This window comes from Leucoraja erinacea, chromosome 31 (genome assembly GCF_028641065.1).
Source record: "Leucoraja erinacea ecotype New England chromosome 31, Leri_hhj_1, whole genome shotgun sequence".
NCBI classification, from domain to species: Eukaryota; Metazoa; Chordata; class Chondrichthyes; order Rajiformes; family Rajidae; genus Leucoraja; species Leucoraja erinaceus.
In genome coordinates, this window is record NC_073407.1 from 2,351,727 (window position 1) to 2,378,272 (window position 26,546).

Below are 26,546 nucleotides of genomic sequence, written 5' to 3' on the forward strand. Positions count from 1 at the left end.
AAGTATATAAAAATTTCGAGAGGAGGATGGTAAAGGCCCTTTGAAGTCAATACTCAAACGTTCCATAGGTTGAGTAGCTTTGGTCAATCTTCCTTCTTCAGGACGGAAGAACCTTGGTTTTAATTCAGCACAGATTCTACATGAAGCACACGTCATCCTCACATCTTCTGTAGAGAAAGGTAAGTTTTTGGAACGAACATAGTGTAACAAACGAGTGACTCCAGGATGACACGGACCATTGTGAAGATCAGTGAGTGCAGAAGAATGAACAGAGGAACAAAATGCCCGAGTTAATGTGTCCGGAGCAACATTATCCTTACCAGGGCGGTACTCAATTGAATAACTATATGTGGATAATTCAATCCTCCATTCATGAATTTTACTATTTTTAATCTTCGTTCCTTTCCGATTATCCAGCATAAAAGCTACTGAACGCTGATCTGTTATCAAAGTGAAGTGCTGGCGAACAAGGAAATTACTTCATTTCCTCACTGCTTCAATAATTGCTGTGGCTTCCTTTTCGACGGGTGGGTAGTGCAATTCACTACCTTGGAGAGTACGAGACATGAAAGCCACTGGTCGTCGTCCTTTATTTAATGTTGCTGATTCTGCTAAATCAGAGGCATCACATTCAACAGCAAAGGGGAGATCCTCATCAATGGCGTGTAATGTCGCAGATCCCAATTGTTTCTTTAAAGAAGTAAAGGCACCAATTGCTGTAGAGTCAAGGGGGAAAGATTTTGCTCAAATCAAAGGTTGAATTTTGTCAGAAAAATTTGGTATCCATTTAGCATAATATGCAAACATCCCAAGAACCCTTCGTAGAGAGTTTAGTGTTGCTGGAACAGGTATCTCTTGGAGTGGGCGGAGTCTTTCTGGATCAGGCTTGATTATATCATTTCCAACCCAATAACCAAGAATATTAATTGATGATACTGATGTTATTGACTTAGCCTCATTTAATGTTAGATGTTTAGAATGTACAACATCTAAAAACCGTTGTACATTTTCATCATGTTCAGCTTGGTCTTTTCCTGCAATAGTTATATTATCAAGTTAAGGGAAAGTATCTTTAAGGTTTTCCTGTTCAACAAGTTTGTCCATCTCTCTCTGAAAAACAGCCACGCCATTAGTTACCCCAAAAGGAACTCTGCAGTAGTGATATAATTTCCCATTTGCTTCAAACGCAGTGTATTTCTTCTCTGATTCCTTCAGAGGAATTTGATAGTAAGCACTTTTTAAGTCAAAAGTAGAGAATATCTTATACTTAGCTAATGTATTGATAATCTCTTCTATTCGAGGTAATGGATATGCATCAAGCTCCGTGAACTGGTTTATAGTTTGAGAGTAATCAATGCAGAGTCTCTTTCTATGTCTCTCCAAGGGGTCCTTAACCACGACAACTTGTGCCCTCCAAGGGGAAGAACTGGGTTCTATAATCCCTTCTTGTAAAAGATTAGTTACTTCTGTGTTGATAAAGTTCCTATCATCTTTACTAAAATGTCTTGATTTTGTAGCAATTGGCTTGCACTTGGAGGATAAATTAGTGAATAATGAAGGACATTCAACAGATGCAGCAGAAAGACCACACAATACTGGTGGCTTTGACAATACAAGATCAGGCATAGTTCCTTCATACATTATTTGAAGAAATCTGTGCAGTTTCTGGAAATCCTGACCTAGAATTATATCGCTACACAAATTTTTCAAAATACCAAGACATACAGATTTATAGCTAGTGTTTAAGAGGGAACTGCAGATGCTGGAGATACACAGTGTTAAACACTGTGTTCACTTTACTGCGTTATCTCTTCAAGATATGCCTACCTTGAAGAAGTTCTCCTCTTCTCTCCGGAGACAGTTTCACAACCTCCTCTCTAACGCTCCCCTGCTGTCTCCTCCCACCCTCCAGCCTTCCGGCTACTCCTCCTTTTCCCTTTCTTGTCCCCACCCACCCCCACCCCTGGTCAGTCTGAAGAAGGGTTTCGGCCCGAAACGTTGCCTATTTCCTTCGCTCCATAGATGCTGCTGCACCCGCTGAGTTTCTCCAGCTTTTCTGTGTAACCCCAGATTTATAGCTAGTTTTGTTCAGAATAAAGTCTACAATACAAGATCCTATAATTTGAGTATTGAGAGTTGTCAGAGCCATCGAGATTTCTCTATTTGAAGGAATTATAGTTAGATTTAGTCTGGACACAACTAGTTCACTTATAAAACTTTCTGAACTGCCAGAATCAAGTAGTACATTAAGTGTATGGCCATTAATGGATACCGTTGTAGCTGCATGAGACAAGCTCTGAGGAAATGCAGCTGTAATTGCACATAAAGAAGGCGTGTATATGGTAGCAATCACACTTTTAGTCGTTGCTTTGGACTTGCATACTCTAGAATAATGTCCCTTCTTGCCACAACTATTACAAGTTGCCTCTCGAGCAGGACATGTCTCTCTCTTATGAATATTACCCCCGCAAAAGTAACAGTTCCTTTTTGAATAATTATATGCTGCAGCAAGGGCACTTTTATCAGTAGAAATTGTTTCCGTTTGCTCCATATTAGTACGTGGGTAAAATTATTTTGTAATAGTTGCAGCAGAATACACATTAGATGAGCCATAAGCATCTGAAATTTTCTGAGCCAAGTCTAAAGAGTAAGCTTGATTGTAAGCTGACTGTAAATCCAAGGTTTTGTGTTCTAATAGTCTCTGTCGTATTAAAGGCGATGCCAAAACATTGATAAAAGAGTCTCGAATAACTTCCTGTCGATATTGATCAGCCGTAACTGCTTTGAAGGCACAGTCTTTACTAAGTCTTTGAAGTTCTTGTAAAAATTCATCAAGTGACTCACCAGGTTTTTGTTTCCGAGTAGCAAGGAGGTGTCGAGCGAATATCATGTTGGGTGTCTTAACGAAGAGTTTGCTTAGTACATCAATAGCAGAATCATAAGTTGTACATTCCTCTATGTAATCATATACATCAGAAGAGACGAAGCTTATCTTGAGTCTGTCTGGTGCATCATTGCCACACTCATCAAAGAAGTTATTTAGTATACGAAGCCAGTGCTTCCAATTGTTTGCAGCAGCAGGTGAGTTGGGATCCAGATCCAAGCGTTGTGGTTTCAGTAGCTTCTCCATCCCAAGTCGGACTGTTTGACTTCTAAGATAAGTTGCTTAAATTGTTGTGAGATAAATGAAACTTTCACTACTCGTAATTAACTTAACTTTATTTAAGCTTTAAGCAACTTATTTCTTTAATACATAAACTCAGAAACGTCTGGCAAACATGGCTGATTCCGCAGGCTTTTCCCGCCCGAAATACTTCGCACATGCGCACACTCTGGAAATGTCCTGCACATGCGCACACTCTAGAAGAGCTCCGCACATGCGCACATGCGCCCACTTCACCAATTCACTGGATGTTTTCAAGCGAGAGTTAGATTCAGTTATTAGGGCTAAAAGAATCAAGGGATATGGGGAGAAAGCAGGAACATTGAAACATAGAAACATAGAAATTAGGTGCAGGAGTAGGCCATTCGGCCCTTCGAGCCTGCGCCGCCATTCAATATGATCATGGCTGATCATCCAACTCAGTATCCCATACCTGCCTTCTCTCCATACCCTCTGATCCCCTTAGCCACAAGGGCCACATCTAACTCCCTCTTAAATATAGCCAATGAACTGGCCTCGACTACCCTCTGCGGCAGAGAGTTCCAGAGATTCACCACTCTCTGTGTGAAAAAAGTTCTTCTCATCTCGGTTTTAAAGGATTTCCCCCTTATCCTTAAGCTGTGACCCCTTGTCCTGGACTTCCCCAACATCGGGAACAGGGCACTGATTCTGGATGATCAGCCATGATCACATTGAATGGCGGTGCTGGCTTGAAGGGCCGAATGGCCTACTCCTGCACCTATGTTTCTATGATGTTACTCCTGCTCTTCGGCTATTGCATATCGAATGGTTGTGGCAAGAGATTGGAGTCTTTGGCTTTAATTACCTGGCCACATTGCTTCCTGCATATGGTGCACAGGATAAAGTGTGCTGATACACAGCCTGCTCCGGGTACACACTGACCTCTGGCTGAAACTTAAACCTGATTGAATGTGACATTTGAAAGGAAAATCTCATGTTTACATGTCTCGCTTGTAAGCCAGGGATGGGGCCATGCAGCAGCTATTTGGTGCACTTTAAAGACCAAACAAACAAAAGGTAAAAGTTCATGGTTCCAACTTCAAACGTCACCTTTCCATCTTCTCTAGAGATGCTGCCTGTCCTGCAGAGTTACTCCAGCACTTTGTGTCTTTGTCTGTAAACCAACATCTGCAGTTCCTTCATTCTGCACTAGAGTATTTTGGGTTTTTTTTAGTTTAGTTTAGAGATACAGCATGGAATCAGGCCCTTCGGCCCACCGAGCCCATGCCGACCAGTGATCTCCCCATACACTAACACTATCCTACACACACCAGGGACAATTTGAAATTTTACTGAAGCTAATTAACCTACAAACCTGTACGTCTTCGGAGTGTGGCAGGAAACCAGAGCTCCCGGAGAAACCCACACTTTCAATTGTAGTTATATTCCATTTTAATTTAGTTTAGAAATACAGTGTGGAAACAGGCCCTTCGGCCCACCGGGTCCGCGCCGGCCAGTGATCCCCACACATTAACGCTACCTTACACAACCTAGAGACAGTGTATAATTTTACCAAACCTAGACACGATCTCGATCAAAACTATTCCCCAGCTGAATATTAATATTACTGAGCTGGAGAGGACTAAAGCAGGGGGGCAGTTACTGGGGGAGGAGCGGTGTGAGAATCCCGTCTCCTAATCAGAAGACGCTGCATCCCCTGTCTGACATAAACTGGGAGACATCCTCCAGGATGTGATGGTGAACATTTCCAACTGAGTGGTGAAGTTCAGGGCGTTGTGTATCTTCAGAAGTCTGAGTTGTGGAGAGCTCTGGTGCTCACTATAGTTTAGACAATAGACAATAGGTGCAGGAGGAGGCCATTTGGCCCTTCGAGCCAGCACTGCCATTCAATGTGATTATGGCTGATCATCCCCAATGAGTACCCCGTTCCTGCCTTCTCCCCATATCCCCTGACTCTGCAATTTTTAAGAGCCCTATCCAGCTCTCTCTTGAAAGCATCCAGGGAACCAGCCTCCACCACCCTCTGAGGCAGAGAATTCCACAGACTCACCACTCTCTGTGAGAAAAAGTGTTTCATCGTCTCCGTTCTAAATGGCTTACTCCTTATTCTTAAACTGTGCCCCTGGTTCTGGACTCCCCCAACATCGGGAACATGTTTCCTGCCTCTAGCGTGTCCAAGCCCTTAACAATCTTATATGTTTCAATGAGATACCCTCTCATCCTTCTAAACTCCAGCATGTTCAAGCCCAGCTGCTCTATTCTCTCAGCTTATGACAGTCCCGCCATCCTGAGAATTAACCTTGTGAACCTACGCTGCTCTCCCTCAATAACAAGAATGTCCTTCCTCAAATTAGGGTACCAGAAGGTTTAGGAATAGGTGGCCCAAAACGGCACCTATTCATTCTCTCCAGAGATGCTGTATGACCCGCTGAGTTACTCCAGCTCTCTGTGTCCACCTGCGGTTTAAACCAGCATCTATAGTTCCCTCCTCCGTAAGTTTAGTTTAGATTTAGTTTAGAGATACACCGCCGAAACAGGCCCTTCGGCTCACCGAGTCCGCGCCGTCCATCAATTCGCGTACGCTAGCACTATCCTTCCCACTAGGGACAATTTACAATTTTTACCGAAGACAAACTTATGCATCTTTGGAGCATTGGAGGAAACCGGAGCACCCGGGGAAAATCCACAAGGTTACGGGGAGAAGGTACAAACTCAGTAGACAGCACCTGCATTCAGGATCGAACCTGTGTCCCTGCCACTGCGAGTCAAAGATCCAAGATGGCGTCCCAGCCCAGATCCAAGATGGCGGCCAGCTTTCGTTGTGTGCTAACCAGGCGAAAAGTACTGAGATGGGTTTCCTCTCAGTACTTTTTCCTACCATTTCCTGGTGTAATGTCATGTATGGAAATTATCTGTGAATGTTTGGTTCAGTTTAGTTTATTTAGTTTAAAGATACAGCGTGGAAACAGGCCATTCGGCCCACCGAGTCGGCACTGACAGTTGATCCCCGCACATTAACACTACCCCACACACACTAGGGACAATTTACACGTATACCAAGCCTATTAACCCACAAACCTGTACGTCTTTGGAGTGTGGGAGGAAACCCAAGATCTCGGATAAAACCCATGCGGTCACTTGGAGAACGTACAGACTCCGTACAGACAGCGCTCCGTGGTTGGGACCGAACCCAGGTCTCTGGCGCTGCAAGCTCCGGGCAGTAACTCTACTGGTGTGACTTTATCAGATAGTTCCTGGGGGTGAAACACACGATGTGGGAAGGGGTGCATCTGCTGGTGAGGCAGTGAAAGGTTTGCCTCCAGATACTGAAGCTCATTTAGATAATGAAGGTATGTGCTGGCATCTGGGAGTTCAGTGCAGTGTAGGTACAGCAGGTAAGGTAGACAACACTACACCATATAGCAAGAGGTGACATTGTATTTCTCACAATATTGAAAAGCTGCTATTATATTAGGCATTGTAATTTGAAAAGTTGTGAACAAGGGCAGACAAAGGAGAGTCAGTGGGTGTTATTTACCTAGATTTTCAGAAGGCCTTTGAGAAGGTGCCACACGTGCGGCTGCTAAGGAAGATAATAGCACACGGTATCAAAGGGCAGATACTAGCATGGATAGCAGGTTGGCTGGATGGCAGAAGAAGTGGCAATAAAGGGGGCTTTTTCTCGTTGGCTTTAGTCGTAGAGCATCTGTGTAAAGAGAGACTATTTACACTGAATGATCAGCTCTATTGTCTCATCCCAGTTGAAACAAAAGGAAGTTGCCTCCTCTCCACAGATGCTGCCTGACCTGCCGTTCAAAAGGTATAGAAGTGTGAAAATGCACGCCTCCAGATTCAGGGACAGTTTCTTCCCAGGTGTTATCAAGCAACTGAATCATCCTACCACAACTAGAGAGCAGTGCTGAACTACTATCTACCTCACTGGTGACCCTCCGACTATCCTTGATTGGACTTCACGATAAAATAGGCCAAAGTCAGCATAGCTTTGTGAAGGGGAGGTCTTGCTTGACAAATTTGTTGGAATTCTTTGAAGAAATAAATAGCAGGACAGACAAAGGAGAGTTAGTGGACGTTGTTTACTTAGATCTTTGATCTGCCCTTCCACCTATGAAACATAGGTGGAGGGCAAATAGAGTAAAGAAAGCAGGGACTCTGGAGAAGGACAGGTTGGGAGAGTGGGCAGAGAAGTGGCAGGGAGAATATAGTGTAGCAAAGTCATGCATTTCGGTAGTGGGAATAAAGGCGTAGACTATTTTCTAAACGGGGAGAGATTCCAGAAATCAGAGGTGCAAAGGGATGGGAGCGCTGGTGCAGGATTCCCAAAAAGTTAATCTGCAAATCGAATCGGTAGTAAATAAAGCTAACTCAATTTATTTCAAGGGGGCGTATACAAAACAGGCATGTAATGAGGCGCTGGTCAGGCTGCATTTGGAATATTGTGAGCAATTTTGGCACCAAATCTGAGGAAGGATGTGCTGGCTCTGGAGAGGGTCCAGAGGAGGTTTACACGAATGATCCCTGGAATTAGTAGGTTAGCCTATGATGAGCGTTTGTCGGCACTGGGCCTGTACTCGCTGGAGTTTACAAGAAAGAGAGGGGCCCTCATTGAAACATACAGAATAGTGAAAGGCTTGGATAGAGTGGATGTGGGGAGGATGTTTCCACTGGTGGGAGAGTCTAGGACCAGAGGTCATAGCTTCAGAATCAAAGGACGTTCCTTTAGGAAGGAGATGATGAGGAATTTATTTAGTCAGAGGGTGGTGAATCTGTGGAATTCTTTGACACAGAAGGCTGTGGAGGCCAAGTCAGTGGATATATTTAAGGCAGAGATAGATTCTTGTTTAGTTCAGATATCAGGGGTTATGGGGAGAAGGCAGGAGAATGGGGTTAGGAGGGAGAGATAGATCAGCCATGATTGAATGGCGGAGTAGACTTGATGGGCCGAATGGCCAAATTCTACCGCTGTCACTTGTGACTTTATGAGTTTATGACTTTTCTGGCTTTACCTTGCACTAAACGTTATTCCTTTATCATGTATCTATACACTGTGAATGGATCAATTGTAATTGTACCTCGGTACACGTGACAATAAACTAAACTAAACTGTTTATTTTGAATAGTTTGCTATTATCGCTGGTTCTTGGGGGAAGAAATTGGAAAACTGTGCTTGAGTTTGTTATCTGTGAAGTAACAAGGAACATCCCATCCAAAGAGTTATAGATTCACAAAGTCATGGAAACAGGCCCTTCGGCCCAACTCACCATGCTGATTAAGTTGCCCCATCTAAGCTAGTCCCATTTGTCCATGTTTGGCGTATATCCCTCTAAACCTTTCCTATCCATGTACCTGTCGAGATGTTCTATAAATGCTGCTTCAGTTCCTGCCTCACCTACTTCCTCCGTCAGCTGATTCCATGTGTCCACCACCTTCTGTGTGAAAAAGCTGCCCCTCAGGTTCCTATTAAATCGTTCCCTCTCACCTTAAACCCATGCCATCTGGTTTTTGATTCCCCTGTCAAGGGTAAAAGACTTTGTGCATTCACGCTATCTATTCCCCTCATTATTTTATACACCTTTGTTAGATCACCCTGCATCCTCCTGTGTTCTTCCCAGGAATAAAGTCTCAGCCTGCACAACCTCTCCCCATAGCTCAGGCCCTCGAGTCCTGGCCACATCCTCGTAAATCTTCTCTGCACATTTTCCAGCTTAACAACTTCCTGCCTTTCGCAGGGTGACCAAAACTGAACGTGGCCTCACCAACATAGAAACAGAAACATAGAAATTAGGTGCAGGAGTAGGCCATTCGGCCCTTCGAGCCTGCACCGCCATTCAATATGATCATGGCTGATCATCCAACTCAGTATCCCGTACCTGCCTTCTCTCCATACCCCCTGATCCCCTTAGCCACAAGGGCCACATCTAACTCCCTCTTAAATATAGCCAATGAACTGGCCTCGACTACCCTCTGCGGCAGAGAGTTCCAGAGATTCACCACTCTCTGTGTGAAAAAAGTTCTTCTCATCTCGGTTTTAAAGGATTTCCCCCTTACCCTTAAGCTGTGACCCTTTGTCCTGGACTTCCCCAACATCGGGAGCAATCTTCCTGCATCTAGCCTGTCCAACCCCTTAAGAATTTTGTAAGTTTCTATAAGATCCCCTCTCAATCTACTAAATTCTAGAGAGTATAAACCAAGTCTATCCAGTCTTTCTTCATAAGACAGTCCTGACATCCCAGGAATCAGTCTGGTGAACCTTCTCTGCACTCCCTCTATGGCAATAATGTCCTTCCTCAGATTTGGAGACCAAAACTGTACGCAATACTCCAGGTGTGGTCTCACCAAGACCCTGTACAACTGTAGTAGAACCTCCCTGCTCCTTTACTCAAATCCTTTTGCTATGAATCTTGTACAACTGTGGCATAACATCCCAACCCCAGCTATGCCTGCCTCTTTGTGGGGTATATTGAACAATGCCTGTTCCAGGCGCCCCAAACTCTATCTCCGTTACATTGACGACTGCATCAGTGCTACCTCCTGCGTCCATGCAGAACTCATGGATTTCATCAACTTCACCACCAATTTCCATCCTGCACTCAAATTCACTTGGACCATCTCCGACACCTTCCTCCCCTTTCTTGATCACAGACTATCGACTGGCATCTATTATAAACCTACTAACTCCCACAACTACCTTGACTAGACATCTTCCCACATCCTTGCTTCCTGTAAAGACTCTATCCCCTACTCCCAATTCCTCCGTCTACGCCGCATCTGCGCCCAAGATGAGGTGTTCCATACCAGGACATCCGAGATGTCCTCATTGTTTAGGGAATGGGGGTTCCCCTCTCCCATCATGGATGAGGCCCTCACACGTGTCTCCTCACAAGTTCACATTCACAAGTTACAGGAGTAGAATTAGGCAATTCGGCCCATCGAGTCTACTCCACCATTCAATTATGGCTGATTTCTGCCTCCCAATTACATTTTCCTGCCTTCTTCCCATATCCATTGACACCCGTTCTAATCAAGAATTTGTCAATCTCTGCATTAAAAATATCTACTGCCTTGGCCTCCACAGCCCTCTGTGGCAATGAGCTACAGATGAACTATCTTCTGACTAAAGAAGTTCCTCCTCGCCTCCTTTCTAAAAGAGCATCCATTAATTCTGAGGCTATGAACTCTGGTCCTAAACTCTCCCACCAGTGGAAACATCCTCTTCACATCCACCCTATCTATGCCTTTCATTATTCTGTAAGTTTCAATGAGGTCCCCCCTCAACCTTCTAAATTCCAGCGTGTACAGGCCCAGTGCTGTCGAACGCTCATCATATGCTAACCCACTCATTCCTGGAATCATTCTTGTAAACCTCCGCTGGTAACTCTCCAGACCCTCTCCTTGCCAAAGATCCTATAGCGAGCAAGATAGTCCACTCAACCAAAAAGACGTAGTACGGTCATGAGCAGATTAATGGGTAATTTTCGGCCACATTTCCGTCTCCGCACCAAAGATCCCACAGGATACTAGCGCGGAGACGGAAGCCGGTTACGGAAACATCCTCGTAAAAATAAAAGTTATTTGGGAAAAATCTTCTCCTCATTTTCAGAATTAACACTAACTATTCCCCCACAACGTTGATTACACTGCGAGTTGGGTCGGGTCGGGTCTGGTTACTGAAATGGATGAAAAAAAGGCCCACGTTCCGCTCCGTTGCGTACTACACGTCAGCCCTTTGCATTTAGAAGGAGTGGTCTATCTTGCTTGCTATAGGATCTTTGCTCCTTGGTACCCCGCAGCTCCGCCCTTGCTCCCCCTCCTCCTAGTCGCAACAGGAACACAGTCCCCCTAGTCCTTACCTTTAACCCCATCAGCCGTCGCATACAACACCTAATTCTCTGACATTTTCGTCACCTCCAACGGGATCCCACCACGAGTAACATTTTCCCATCTCTTCCCCTTTCCACTTTCTTCAAAGACCGTTCCCTCCGCAGCTCCCTGGTTAACACATCCACAACCCCCCAGGTACCTTCCCTTGCAGCCCCAGGAGATGCAACACCTGTCGCTATACCTCCTCCCTCGACTGTCCAGGGACCCTGACAGGCCTTTCAGGTGAGGCAGAGATTCACTTGCACCTCCTCCAACCTCATCTACTGTATCCATTGTTCAAGATGTTGACTCTTTTACATCGGCGAGACTAAATGTAGACTGGGCGATCGTTTCACTGAACACCTTCACTCAGCCCTCCTGGATCTACCTGATCTCCCGGTTGCCAAACACTTTAATTCCCTTTCCCATTCCCACATTGACATTTCTGCATTGGTCCTCCTCCATTGTCAGAGTGAGGCGAATCGCGAATTGGAGGAACAGCATCTCATATTTTGTTTGGGCAGTTTACGACTCAGTGGTATGAACATTGATATCTCTAGCTTCAAGTAACCCCTGCATTCCCTCCCTCTCCTCCCCTCCCCCACCCAAGACGCACCAGCTTCTCATTCTCACCTAGCAAACAGCTAACCACGGCCTGTTTCCTTTATCATTGTTACTTTTTTGCATATCGTTCATTCATTTGTTCTATATCTCTCTAGTTCACTGTTTATATCACTTGTTTATCTTTCCCCCTGACGAGTCTGAGGAAGGGTCTCGACCCGAAATGTCACCCATTCCTTCTCTGCAGAGATGCTGACTGTCCCGCTGAGTTACTCCAGCATTTTAAACTAGCATCTGCAGTTCCTTCCTAAACATCCCAACTTCTATACTCAATCCCCTGACTGATGACGAACAACGTGCTGAAAGCCTTCTTGACCTGTGATGCCACATTCAGGGAACTATGTATCTGCACTCTGAGATCCCTCTGCTGTCCGATACTTCCCAGGGTCCTGCCATTCACTGTGAAGGTTCTGCCCTGGTTTGAGAATAGTTTCTTCAGCTAGTAATGAAATATCTTCCTTGTCTCTTTGACAGCCTGTCAGTTTAGTTTAAAGATACAGCGTGGAAACTGACCCTTCAGCCCACCGAGTCCGCACTGACCAGCGGCCCCCACACATTAACACTACCTTACACACACTAGGGCCAATTTTACATTTACACTAAGCCAAATAACCTACAAACTTGTACGTATTTGGAGTGTGGGAGGAAAGCGGAGATATTGGAGAAAACCCATGTGGTCACGGGAAGACGTACAAACTCCGTACCGTCAGCACCCGTAGTCAGGATCAAACCCGGGTCTCTGGCGCTGTGAGACAGCAACTCTACCGCTGCGCCACCGTGCTGCCCACTTTTATGGGAACATAACTGGACAGGGCTTATTCGTTCAAATACACCATTGTGAATCAAGGTACCAGTGCAGAGGGACGTTTCATCGGCTTTTTTTTGGTACTTTCTTGATTTCTGCTTTTCCAACATTCTTTTGTTTGATTTCATTCCCTCTGACTCAGCTAAAAACAAAAGCCATGAGACACTTGGACCAAATGTCATCATTCTTTGTTCGCAAACCAACAGCTCAGTAGATGGCAGAGTGGCGCAAGAGGGCAACACGTTGGCATGGAGGGAAATGTGTGTAGGATAGTGCTAGTGTATGGGTGATTGCTGGCCAGCATGTACACGGTCAGATTCAGATTCAGATTCAGATTCAATTTTAATTGTCATTGTCAGTGTACAGTACAGAGACAACGAAATGCATTTAGCATCTCCCTTGAAGAGCGACATAGCAAACGATTTGAATAAAAAAAAAATAAAAAAATAAGTGTCCGGGGGGGGTGATTGGCAGTCACCGAGGTACGTTGTTTAGTAGAGTGACAGCGGCCGGAAAAAAGCTGTTCCTCGACCTGCTGGTTCGGCAACGGAGAGACCTGTAGCGCCTCCCGGATGGTAGGAGGGTAAACAGTCCATGGTTGGGGTGAGAGCAGTCCTTGGCGATGCTGAGCGCCCTCCGCAGACAGCGCTTGCTTTGGACAGACTCAATGGAGGGGAGCGTGGAACCGGTGATGCGTTGGGCAATTTTCACCACCCTCTGCAATGCCTTCCGGTCGGAGACAGAGCAGTTGCCATACCATACTGTGATGCAGTTGGTAAGGATGCTCTCGATGGTGCAGCGGTAGAAGTTCACCAGGATCTGAGGAGACAGATGGACCTTCTTCAGTCTCCTCAGGTGGGCCGAAGGGCCTGTTTCCACCCTGTATCTCAAAACTAAATGAAACACTTGCATGAAACATTCACGGCTGCTGTGCGTATGAATTAAATCTTTATTTTATTTTCAAATTCAGTTTCAACATTATTAATTTTTGAGATGCAGTATTTTCTCAATCCTGTAACTTGCAAAGTAGAAATAAACTGTGAGACGTAAATTTGGTTCCTTCCTCTGTAGCTGTGCCCAGCATATTGTGAAATGTTATTACCGGGTAGCTTTTGTTTGCCTCTCTCCCCAATGTATCCGCATTCTCAGTCTATTTCTGTCATGCCCATCACTGTTTTCCTTTGAGTAAATTACCAGCTGGACTTGTGCCTTTGTCAGTGTTTGCTGATTATATTACTTTTCAGTTTCTTCACTCCAGACATTTGTATGCCATTTGCTTTGTGATCAGTACGTTAGGTCATCAACTCTTTTGGGTTACATGTGTGCTTTCTATCCCCCATGGTGACAACATGCAGTCTTACTGTAGTCTAACTGTAGCTTGAGGGTGGCACAGTGGTGCAGCGGTAGAGTTGCTGCCTCACAGCGCCAGAGACCCGGGTTCCATCCTGACTGCGGGTGCTGTCTGTAGACAGATTGTACATTCGCCTCGTGATCTTTATGGGTTTTCTCCGGGATCTCCGTTTTCCCCCACACTCCAAAGACGTACAGTTGTGTAGGTTAATTGGCTTGGTGTAAATGTAAATTGTCCCGAGTGTGTGTGTGTGTGTAGGATGATGCTAGTGTGCGGGCATTGCTTGTCGACGTGGACTCGGTGGGCCGAAGGGCCTGTTTCCATGCTGTATCTCTGCACTGAACTGAACTAATTACAGGTAGACAAAAGTGCTGGAGAAACTCAGTGGATGAGGCAGCATCTATGGAGCGAAGGAAATAGGTGAATTACATGAACTTCCTTCAATACATTTAAGGGGCAAATCAGAGAGCAAGACATAATAGATGTGCAGTTTATGGAGTAGAACACCTTGGTGAGGAGCTGCTGGATCTATGCCTAACTATATTTGTGTGTATATAACACTGCTGTTAACCTTACTGATAATTCTAGTAAGGTTATCCGAAAGACTCATAAAACCTAAGTGGGTGTAATTTTGGGACACATGGATAGGACTGGTTTAGAGGGATATGGGCCAAACGCAGGCAGGTGGGACTAGTGTAGCTGGGACATGTTGGTCAGTGTGGGCAGATGGGCCGAAGGGCCTGCTTCCACGCTGTATGACTCTATGACTCTAAGAATCCTGAGCAAAAAGCAGGAAGAACTCAATAGGCCAGGCAGCAAGTGTGGAGGGAATTGGACGGATGGAGTTTCAGGTCAGGACCTTTCTTCAGATTGAAGTAAAGGCGAACTAGCTGGTAGAGAGAGGCGAGGGGATGGGGTGGGGCAAGAGGTGATGAGTGATAGGTGGATCCAGGTGGAGAGGTTGGTTAGCAAAGAGTCAGGAGAGGGAGAGTTGGGTGGAGATAGTAACCAAGGCTATAGGTGATCAGTGAGGAAGACAATATGGTGCTGATGGTGGAATCTGATAAGGACGGAAGATGAAGTGGGAAACATAGAGCCAGAGGGATGGTGTGTGGATGGGATGGTGGCTGTCATTTCAGTAGCACACTCAATAGCAACAACAGCCATCAGCAAACAGCTGGACCTGTAACCGAGTGCTTTGACACTGAAGAATCTGAAAGATGTAATACATTTAAAGCAGGGTTAGGTCATTTTCTGTAAAGGGTTTTTAATTCAGGTGCCTGCAAGCATCAGTCATTGTAAACTGTGGAATGAATAATGTTTAAAGATTAATATAAAGATTTAAAGTTGCAGCTGGGTGGGGAGCCGCATTTAGAGTATTGTGTTCAGTTCTGGGCACCATGTTATAGGATAGATGGTGACAAGAGTACAAAGAAGATTTACGAGTATATTCACAGGACCCGCGGGTGTGAGCTATAGGGAGAAGTTGAGTAGGCTGGGACTCTATTCCTTGGAGCACAGGTGGATGAGGGGTGATCTTATCGAGGTGTATAAAATCATTAGAGGAATATATCGGGTAGACGCACAGTCTCTTTCCCACTATCGGTGAATCGAGGATCAGAGGACATAGGTTTAATGTGAGGGGGGGAAATTTACTTGGAACCTGAGGGGTAATGCTTTCACACAAAGGGTGGTGGGTGTGTGGAATGAGGAAGTAGTTGAGGCAGGGACTATCCCAATGTTTAAGAAACTTTTACACAGGTGCATGGATAGGACAGGTTTAGAGGGATATGGGCCAAAAACAGGCAGGTGGGACTTGTGTAGATTGGACATGGTGGTCAGTGTGGGCAAGTTGGGCCGAAGGGCCTGTTTCCATGCTGTATCACTCTATGACTCTATTAACCGTTATACTCTATATGTGGCGCACAGTAACGGTCTATTTGTTGCCATTTTGTACGTAATGTAACGGCTTCTTCACTGAATATTATTTGTCAGAAACATAAACACGTGGCTCATCACCATGGATGATCCTGCAGCAGAGACACAGAATTTCCTCCCCATTCACAACACCAGCACTTACCTGTCCACAACTTCAAAATTATCAGCTCTCTCTTGACACCGGGGTCCCTAAATCGCAGATATTTCCAAAACACAAGTTGGGGCGGCACGGTGGCGCAGCAGGTAGAGCTGCCGCCTCACAGCGCCAGAGACCCCGGTTCAATTCTGACCTCGGGTGCTGTCTGGAAGGATTTTGCACCATCTCCCTGTGACCGCTCCGGTTTCCTCCCACACTCCGAACACATGCGGGGCTGTAGGTTAATTGGCCTCTGTACATTGCTCCTAGTGTGTAGGAAGCACTTGAGGAAGTGGGGTAACATTGAAGTAGTGTGAATGGGTGATCGATGGTCGGCAAGGTCTCTCTCTCTCCCTATCTCCCTCATTCCCTCTCTCACTCTTTCCCTCATTCCTCTTTCCCTCACTCCCTCTTTCCCTCTCTCCCTCTCTCCCTCTCTCCCTCTCTCTCTCCTCCACAAAAACAGTAGACGATAGCTCCACAATTTTAGGCCCGCCTTGCAGTAGCAACTTTCGTTCAGATTGATGTTATATTTTAAAAGTTATTGACTTTTTAAACTTTAATAAACCTGGCAATCGTGCTCCCACTTGCCGGTCGCACGTGCGCAGTTGTGGAAGGGTTGTTATGCCCAATATCCGCGCCTCTGCAGTTGAGGGAAGGTTGCTGGGCCTGCCGCCATTTTGAATCGCCATTTTGTTACAACGGGAACCCGTCAGCCGTGCCTGCACAGTTGGGGGCTATGGGTGAGTGGTGGAATATTGTGTTGGGGGAGGGGACCCAACGGGTCCACGCTTGGTCTAGCGTTACATTAAAAGCACCTTTGAAACCATTGAAACTCCTCTTCAACCACCCCCCCTGCTACTTGCCTCCCTCCTCAACCCCGTCTCACACCTTCTGCTCTTATTTCTGACGTTTGTTCCAACCATCTACCTATGAAAATCCTCCCCTTGCCTGCGTCCACCTATTAACTGCCACGCTTTGTTCCGCCTCTTCCCCCTCTTCCTTTCAAACTCCCCCCCCCCCTCCCACCCCCCCCTACAATCGGTCTAAAGAAGGGTCTGGAGCTGAAACGTCACCTATCCATGTTCTCCAGAGATGCTGCTTGACCCGTCGAGTTACTCCAGCACTTTGTGTCATTTTGTTATTTTTAAACCACAGCCATTGGATTGATAGAGTTGTGCAGAATTGCAGGACATCGCTAGGCATTAAACCTCCACAAGAGGGAAGCAGAGGGGAGAACGTTTGATTTTGTCTCTGATATGTGAACAAAAATCAAATGCCGGGGAAGATTCAAATAATTTTTAAATATTTCTATCCCATTGCAAGAATCATTTGAGACGTTTTGAGACATTTTGGCCACGGTGGCGCAGCATTAGAGTTATGCCAGAGGGCTCGATCCCGACCATGGCTGCTGTCTGTACGGAGTTTGCACGTTCTCCCCGTGACCGCATGGGTTTTTTCCGAGATCTTCGGTTTCCTCCCACACTCCAAAGACGTACACGTATGTAGGTTAATTGGCTTGATGTATGTGTAAGTTGTCCCGAGTGTGTAACGTTCAAGTGCGGGGCTTGTTGGTCGGTGCGGACTCAGTGGGCCGAAGGGCCTGTTTCCACGCTACATCTCTAAAACTAAAATTAAAACATAAAACATTATTAAGGATCATCAACAATCAGAAATGTCAATCTGTTTTCAATCAGATGTTTGCCAACACAGCTGGATCCTCAGAATCCTTCCCCAGACGAAAGCATCTTTTTCTGCCCAGGCTCTTAATTTTCTTATCTGTGGGGAAATACATGTTAAATAACATCAGCTGCTCTTGTTCCAGCTTTCATTTAAATAACAAATCTGAAAGAAATCAAAATAAATAAAGTAGCAATTAAAGTGGCTCCGTGAATCATAATTCCGAAATAATTTGGATTAGAGTATGATTACTTTGGCAAATGATCAGTAAACCTTGCCTTAACTAATGATTAAAGCAGGATGGAGTTACATACAGCACAACACACACACACCCACATCGTGAATGATCATCATCCCAATCCCAAACATGAATCTCTTTATGCATAGAACATAGAACAATACAGTACAGGAACAGGCCCTTCGGCCCACAATGTCTGTGCCCATTATGATGCCAAGACCAACTCTTAAGGGCCAGTCCCACCAGCATGCGATTGCATGCATCTAGCGCGACCAAACATGGTCGCTTGAGGTGTACGGCCTCGCGGGGCCGGTCCCACTTCCAAGAGCGGAGGCGTATGGAGTTGTGCGGGGCATGTCCCGACATCATACTCACCAATCAGCTGGGCAGGAGGCGGGCCGACTAAATTTGTACGTCGCACGGCGTTGGGCAGTGACGTCAATACGCAACGGCACGCCGGGTGGTGACGTCATCGTGCAACGGCACGCGCTAGGCGTACGCCATCATTTCGTGGTGTAAGACGTCAAGACGCTGTGTATGCCCATCAAGACACTGCGCACGCCCGTCGACACGCTGCGTACGCCCTCAATGCGCCTGCGATCCGACAGGCCGTTTGCGCGCAAAGATTTCGGACAGTGCGGGATTTTCTGAGACCCGCGCGATGTCGGGACCAGCCCCGCACAACTCCATACGCCTCCGTGGTTCGAAGTCAAGTCAAGTCAAGTCAAGTCAAGTTTATTTGTCACATACACATACGAGATGTGCAGTGAAATGAAAGTGGCAATGCTCGCGGACTTTTGTGCAAAAGACAAACAACAAAACAACCAAACAAATTATAAACACAATCATAACACACATATTCTTTTTCATAATAAATAATGGAAGGGAAAACGTTCTGTAGAGTTAGTCCCTGGTGAGATAGGCGTTTACAGTCCGAATTGCCTCTGGGAAGAAACTCCTTCTCAACCTCTCCGTTCTCACCGCATGGCAACGGAGGCGTTTGCCTGACCGTAGCAGCTGGAACAGTCCGTTGCAGGGGTGGAAGGGGTCTCCCATGGGACCGGCCCCGCGAGGCCGTACGCCTCAGGCGACCATGTTTGGTCGTGCTAGACGCATGCAATCGCATGCTGGTGGGACAGGCCCTTGACCTGCCTGCACATAAGGTGCTGGAAAAATTGAAGGTAGGTGAAAATGCTGGAGAAACTCAGCGGGTGAGGCAGCATCTATGACATCACCTATTCCTTCGCTCCATAGATGCTGCCTCACCCGCTGAGTTTCATAAGCCTTCAGAACATTTATTATTTTACATCTCGTAATTTCATTTAATTAAAATAACTTTATTGACCTCACGTTAATGAATTGAAGCCATTAACTGATGCAAATAATGGGGTATTTTTTACATCCTGAGCTAAAACACAGGCACTCGGATGCAGAAACGCACATGTTGGAAATGGTCAATAGGTCAAAGAGGAACGTGGGCAGCACTTCAGGTAGATGCCCTTTCTGTGGAAATGGAAAAAATTAAGATTCAAAGAATGTGGACAGAGTCACAAAAGAATGGAGGGCCTGTGAGAGGATGGAAGGCAGGAGATGTGAATTGATAAAGGGATCAATGGACCAGGTTAAAGTGGGATGATACAAGAATGAATAATGGGAATGCAGATAAGTACTGGGGTAACTCAGTAGGTCAAACAGCACCCCTGGAGAACATGGGTAGGTGGCGTTTCGGGTCGAGACCCTTCCTTTGAAGAAGTCATAGGAGCAGAATTAGGCCATTTTACACATCAGGTTTACTCCACCATGGCTGATCCATAGAAAATAGAAAATAGGTGCAGGAGGAGGCCATTCGGCCCTACGAGCCAGCACCGACATTCATTGTGATCATGGCTGATCGTCCCCAATCAATAACCCGTGCCTGCCCATACCCCTTGACTCCACTAGCCCCAAGAGCTCTATCTAACTCTCTCTTAAATCCATCCAGTGATTTGGCCTCCACTGCCCTCTGTGGCAGGGAATTCCACAAATTCATAACTCTCTGGGTGAAAACGTTTTTTTCTCACCTCAGTCTTAAATGACCTACCGTTTATTCTAAGACTGTGGCCCCTGGTTCTGGACTCGCCCAGCATTGGGAACATTTTTCCTGCATCTCCATCTTTCCCTGTGAACCCCATTCTCCTTCCTTCTTCCCGTAATCACCTTTACTAATCAAGATCCTGTCAATGTTCACTTTAAAAATACCCGAAGATTTGGCCTCCGTGGCCGACTGTGGCAATGAGTTCCACAGATTCTGTCTGACCCGCTGAGTTACTCCAGCACTCTGTGTCTTGCGTCAGTATGGACAAGGGCTGTGCGACTCTGTGACTCAAAGAGGTGCAGAAGACAAATAATAATAATAATAATAATGTTTATTTATATAGCACTTTTCAACTAAACCAGTATTTGAACCAAAGTGCTTTACAGAGATTGATTAAATTAACTGAACAGATCAATGCAATAAATCCATACAAATCAAAAAAAGAGAAAAAGAAAAAAGACACAGAAATGGAATGGAGGCAGCCACATGCAGACCAGCTCCCCACTGCCACCATGCTGATGAGGCAGACGGGAGTGGAGACCCAACACACAGAACAGGCATCCTCTGTGGAAAATCAGGCTTAGGATCAGATCTCAAAGGTCGGTTTGAAATAGTTTGTTGATTGAGATTTTTGAGGAGGTGACAAAGATGATCGATGATGGTGGGGCAGTAGATGTTGACTACATGGATTTTAGTAAAGCATTTGATAAAGCCCCTCATGGTAGGCTGATCTAGAAGATTAAGATGCATGGGATTACAGTGACTTGGCCGTATGGATTCAGAGTGATAATTGACAGAGGGTTGTGGAGGAAGGACAATATTCAGGCTGGAGGTCCGTGATCAGTGGAGTTCTGCAAGGATCTGTGCCGGGACCCCCCGCTGTCGGTGATATATATAAATGACTTGGACGTAAATGTAGATGGGTTGGTTAAATAAGTTTGCAGACAGCACCAAGATTGCTGGGGTCGTGCACTATGAGAAAGGCTGTCAAAGTCTGCAGCGGGACATGGATGACTTACAGAAATGAGTGAACACATGGCAGATGGAGTTTAATCCCAGCAAGTGTGAGGTGTGTTGCACATTGGGTGGTCAAATGTAAGGGGAAAATATACAGTGAATGGCATGACCCTCAACAACATTGATGTACAGAGAGATCTTGGGGTCCAAGGCCATAACTCCCTGAAAGGGGCAACACACATTAGTTAGAGTGGTAGCGAAGGCATATGGTATCCTTGCCTTCATAGGTCGGGGCATTGAGTACAAGAGTCAGGATATCATGATGCAGCTTTGTAGGACTTAGGTTGGGCCACATTTGGAGTATTGTGAGCAGTTCTGGTCACCCCATTGCAGGAAGGATATAGAGGGTTTGGAAAGGGTATAGAGGAGGTAAACCGGAATTCTGTCTGGATTAAGGGGTGTTAGCTACAGGGAGAGGTTGAACAGACTTAGATTGTTATCTCTGAAACACTGGAGGGTGAGAGGAGACCTTATAGTATTTAACATTATGAGAGGCGCAGATAAGGTAGAACCTTTTTCCCAAGGTGAAAAAATCATATACTAGAGGGCATAGCTTTAAGGTGAGAGAAGCAATGTTTAAAGGAGATGTGAGGGGGCCATATATTTTTTACACATGGTGGTGAGTGCTTGAACGTGTTGCCAGGGGTGGTGGTGGAGGCAGATACGATATTGGCATTTAAGAGGCTTTTGGATAGGCACGTGGGTATGTAGGGAATGGAGCGATGTTGATGATGTGCAGGCAGGTAAGAGATGGTTTTGGCATCATGTTTGGCACAGACATGTGGGCCGAAGGGCCTGTTCTTGTACTGTACTATTCTATGTTCTGTGTAACAGCACATTTTAGATTTTGTCCTCAGTTTTACAGTAATATCAGACCTACCATTAATACAACTTCAAAATCCAGGCCATCGTTCCAAATCCAGGCCATCGTTCCACTGCCACAAATGACACAATAAAGCTGGGTGGCAGTGTGAACTGTGAGGAGGATGCTATGAGAATGCAGGGTGATGTGGACAGGTTGGGTGAGTGGGCAGATGCATGGCAGATGAAGTTTAATGTGGATAAATGTGAGGTTATCCACTTTGGTAGCAAAAACAGGAAGGCAGATTACTATCTAAATGGTGTCGTTGGGAAAAAGGAAAGTACAACGGGATCTAGGGGTCTTTGTTCTTCAGTCAATGAAAGTAAGCATGCAGGTACAGCAGGCAGTGAAGAAAGCGAATGGCCAAGGCCGGCCTTAAGCCGATTTGACCGATTGCTCCCAATTGGGCCCCGCGCCTAATGAGGGCCCCGCACTAATGTTCCGTATTTCGTACGGAAATACAAATTCTCTTTGTTAAATAAAGATTTTTTTTTTAATTCGCCACCCGGATTCTTTTTTTAAACGACCATGTATAACAGCCGCTGCACGGCCATCAGACACAAACTATTTGTTAACTAGTGTGTTTTGAATGAGTATTAATGACGCCATGTTCCTTTGAATAAAATTCACGCATTTACTGAGGAATGTAGATCGATGACACATTGAGAATTTCTTTAAACTCACCATCATGAGTGAGGGCCCCGGACCGCGAGAAGGGGCTTCTTCCTGGTGTGCAGGTTAGTCATTCACCTACCGACCCACGTTGTGTCTCTCTGTGTTTTGCTCTCTCCCTCCCTCCCTCCCTCCCTCTCTCTCGCGCTCTCTCTCCCGCTCCCTATCTCGTCTCTCTCTAGCTCTCTCACCCTGTTGCCTCAGCATTCCCGGAGTCATTGACGTTTAGCGGTAGACAGAAATGCTGGAGAAACCCAGCGGGTGAGGCAGCTGCCTTGACTGCTGAGTTCCTCCAGCACTCTGTGTTTTTTGTTTGGCTCTGAAGTTGAAGGTGGCTCAGCGATATGGGCAGCGGCTCTGGGGAGAGGGTTGCGTTTCTTCAGACAATCACAAATACTCTCACCGACGAGAGTTCAATTCAGTCTAAAGAAGGGTCTTCTCTCCAGAGTCGCTGCGCTGCCTGTCCTGCTGAGTTACTCCATTTTTATGTCTATCTTCAATTTCAGAGAAATACAATTTCTCACGGGGGGCTTATAACATCTCTAAACCTCTCTGGGACCCTCTGAACACCTCTATCCCCCCACCCCACCCCCCCCCCCTATTTCGACTAACCTCTACAACACTTCTGAACACTTCTAAACCCATCTGAACCCATCTGAAGCCCTCTAAACATCTCTAAACCGTTTAAACCCCTCTAAACTAGGAGGCTACAAGGTGACTTGTATAGACTGGGTGAGTTGGCAAATGCATGGCAGATGCAGTATAATGTGGATAAATGTGGGGTTACCCACTTTGGTGGCAAAAACAGGAAAGTAGACTTTATCTGAATGGTGGCCAATTAGGAAAAGGGGAGATGCAACGAGACCTGGGTGTCATGGTACACCAGTCATTGAAAGTAGGCATGCAGGTGCAGCAGGCAGTGAAGAAAGCGAATGGATAAAGGGGAAATTTAAGGATAAAGGGGAAATCTTTTAGGACTGAGATGAGAAAAACATTTTTTACACAGAGAGTGGTGAATCTCTGGAATTCTGTGCCACAGAATGTAGTTGAGGCTAGTTTGTTGGCTATATTTAAGAGGGAGTTAAATGTGGCCCTTGTGGCTAAAGGGATCAGGGCGTATGGAGAAAAAGCAGGTACAGGATACTGAGTTGGATGATCAGCCATGATCATATTGAATGGCTGTGCAGGCTCAAAGGGCCGAATGGCCTACTCCTGCACCTATTGTCTATGTTTCTACGACTGCGTCCAACTGCTGTCTGGTTCGTTGATCGGTTTGCTAGATATGAACTGTTTTGGGAGAGAAAAATGCTCGCGGCAGACCAAACGTGTTAAACAGAAATTGGTCAGATATTGAGCTTTACACAGTGAGAAATCATGTGAAATAATCACTGAATTTAATTTTAAATGAATGTACCTGCATGTTATACTGTTTAGTTTGGAGATACAAATAGATAGTCTGGTTGATACAACCAGATTAGTTTGGAGATATAACCAAATAGTCCACTGAGTTCGCACCGACCAGTGATTTTTGTTACAGATTTGACAATTTTATTTGACGGCCAATCAAACGCTGTCTCTAAGGCGGTTGCATCCAATCACCAACCAGCTTGCTTTAAAATTCCTGTCCAATCAACAAATAGGTCTCCTCCTGTCCAATCTGCTGTCTCCAAGGGCATTGTGTCCAATCACATAATTAGCAGCTACGGTAAAGGTTGGCAGCCAGTGCAGCTACTGACAGGCAAACGGGAGGAAGAAGGAGAGATTCACACATTGTAGAATAGTAAGATTAAACGAGTACTTACCAGTACGAAGTTTGATCTGTATTTTATGAGGAGTTACGATGAGGGATTACGTGAAGAACCCACCCAGCGCGCAGGCGCGGCATACTTCCAAGCAGCGGTGTGGAATCACAGATAGACACTAGTTGAAGTAAAGATAGTAAAGACCAACGAGACATTAGTCCGAATTTGATCTATATAATGAGGGTGGGAGCGGAGGGCACGTAATCCCTCATCGTAACTCCTCATAAAATACAGATCAAACTTCGTACTGGTAAGTACTCGTTTAATCTTACTATTTTACTTCGGAGTCACGTGAGTGACTACGTGAAGACTTCAAAGGTCTGTGATTTCAAACCGTGTAACAGTTATATCACTCACTGCCGAAAGATCATCGAGGGAGGAAGTGGTAGCTAAAGACCAACAAGTTTGTTTAGTTATAAAAGAAATGTTTATTAACTATAACAAAAAGTAGCTCCCATGGGCTTTAAATCATAACTTTGCGGTTTCTAAAATGCTATCCGCAAAGACGTCCTGTTCCATCAGCGGTTTTCTGTAAAATCGTTGGAATGTCGATTCCCTTGACCATCCCGCTGCTCTGAGGATGTGTCTAGGGGAACCTGCATCCTATCCGCCGCTGAGGTGGACGCTGCCCTGGTTGAATGGGATTTAAAAACATTTGTGTTAATCCCTGCCATGTTGAGGACCTGTTTCAACCATCTGGATAATGTCTGGCTGGTAACCCGTCCAAAAGGCTTTCTGTGGCTAACCCATAAGGCTTTCTCTCTCCCTCTAAGCGTTTGGGTTGTGTCTAGATAATGATGAAGGTGGGTCACCACACACAGCCTAGGTTCTGGAGGGTAAGCCCGGAAGATCAACGGGGAGTTTGATGTACCTGGTCTACTTTGTTTTACCAACCCCGGCATGGTGAAAGTAATGGTATCTGGGGTGGTCACCATGTAGTTCAGATTTAGCTGATGGAGCGACTGAACCCTTTGAGCTGAGACAAGCGCCATGAGCATGAGGGTCTTATAAGTGGACTGTTCCAGGCTCAGGGATCCCACCGGAGGCCAACCTCGAAGGTGTGTCAGAACTACACTCACATCCCACATGTGGGTGTATCTAGGTGTAGGGGGTTTGGTATTAAAGATCCCCTTAAGGAGTCTGATGACCAGAGGGTGGGATCCCACACTATGCTGTCCTATCGGCATGAGGTATGCGGACAGTGCGCTCCGAGCCGTATTGATGGCACTGTAGCTCATCTTGAGATCATGGTGCAGGTGGGCCAGGAACTCCAGCACATCCGAGATCGAAGCCGTCTTGTAGGATGTCCCTGCGTTCAGACAGTACTGTTCCCATTTCCTGATGAAGGTCAGGTACTGTTTCTTGGTGGAAACTCGCAGGGATGCCGACATGGTGGTGATTGTTCTGTCTGATAACCCCAATCCCCGGTAAGGCCTGTTCAAAATCTGGAAACCAGGAGTTTCAATTTTTGGTGGCATGGATGGCTAATGCCAGTTACCGGGTGAGTCAATAATTGGGGGTGGTGATGAAGGACCATAGGTGTCTCTACCACCATGTCGTGGAACATTGGGAAACCATGGTTGGGTAGGCCAGTCGTGCACGACCAGCATGCCAGAGGCTGAGTCTGCCTGAATTTTCTGGAGTACCCGACTGATGAGGCAGAAGGGAGGGAAAGCATAGAAAAAGAAATTTCCCCCAATCCAGCGTGAAGGCATCTACCCCGCTGCTGCCTCTGGGTCTGGTTCCCAAGCCACATACATGGGTAGTTGGTGATTTAACCTAGACGCAAACAAATCTATATCTGGCGTACCATATTGCTTGACAATTTTAGCAAATAATTTTGGGTCCAACATCCATTCGATGTTGTCGTTGAATTTTCGTGACCTGGTGTCCGCCACTAAATTTAGCTTGCCTGGTAAATAGGCAGCTGATAGCCAAATATGTCTCTCGACACACCATTGCCAGATTATAGCAGTTAATTTGTCGCATGATACTGATTTAATGCCACCCATGTGCTGGATATAAGATACTGCCGTAGTGTTGTCGATCATGATTCTAACATGCACGTGCCGCATATCAGATGCATATGCTTTTAGCCCATAAAAGGCGGCGAGCATTTCCAAAAAGTTAATGCCCAGTGATTGAAGTAGCGATGCCTCTGAGTTAGTCCATCTGCCACCTGTGCTGTCTATGGAGTTAGTAGCTCCCCAGCCTAAAGCACTGGCATCCGTTGCAATGGTTATGTTAGGATTGGTTACGGCGATAGGACTGTGACTGTGCCAAATATTGTCAACCCACCACTGAAGTTCTGATTTGGCTTCAGCGGG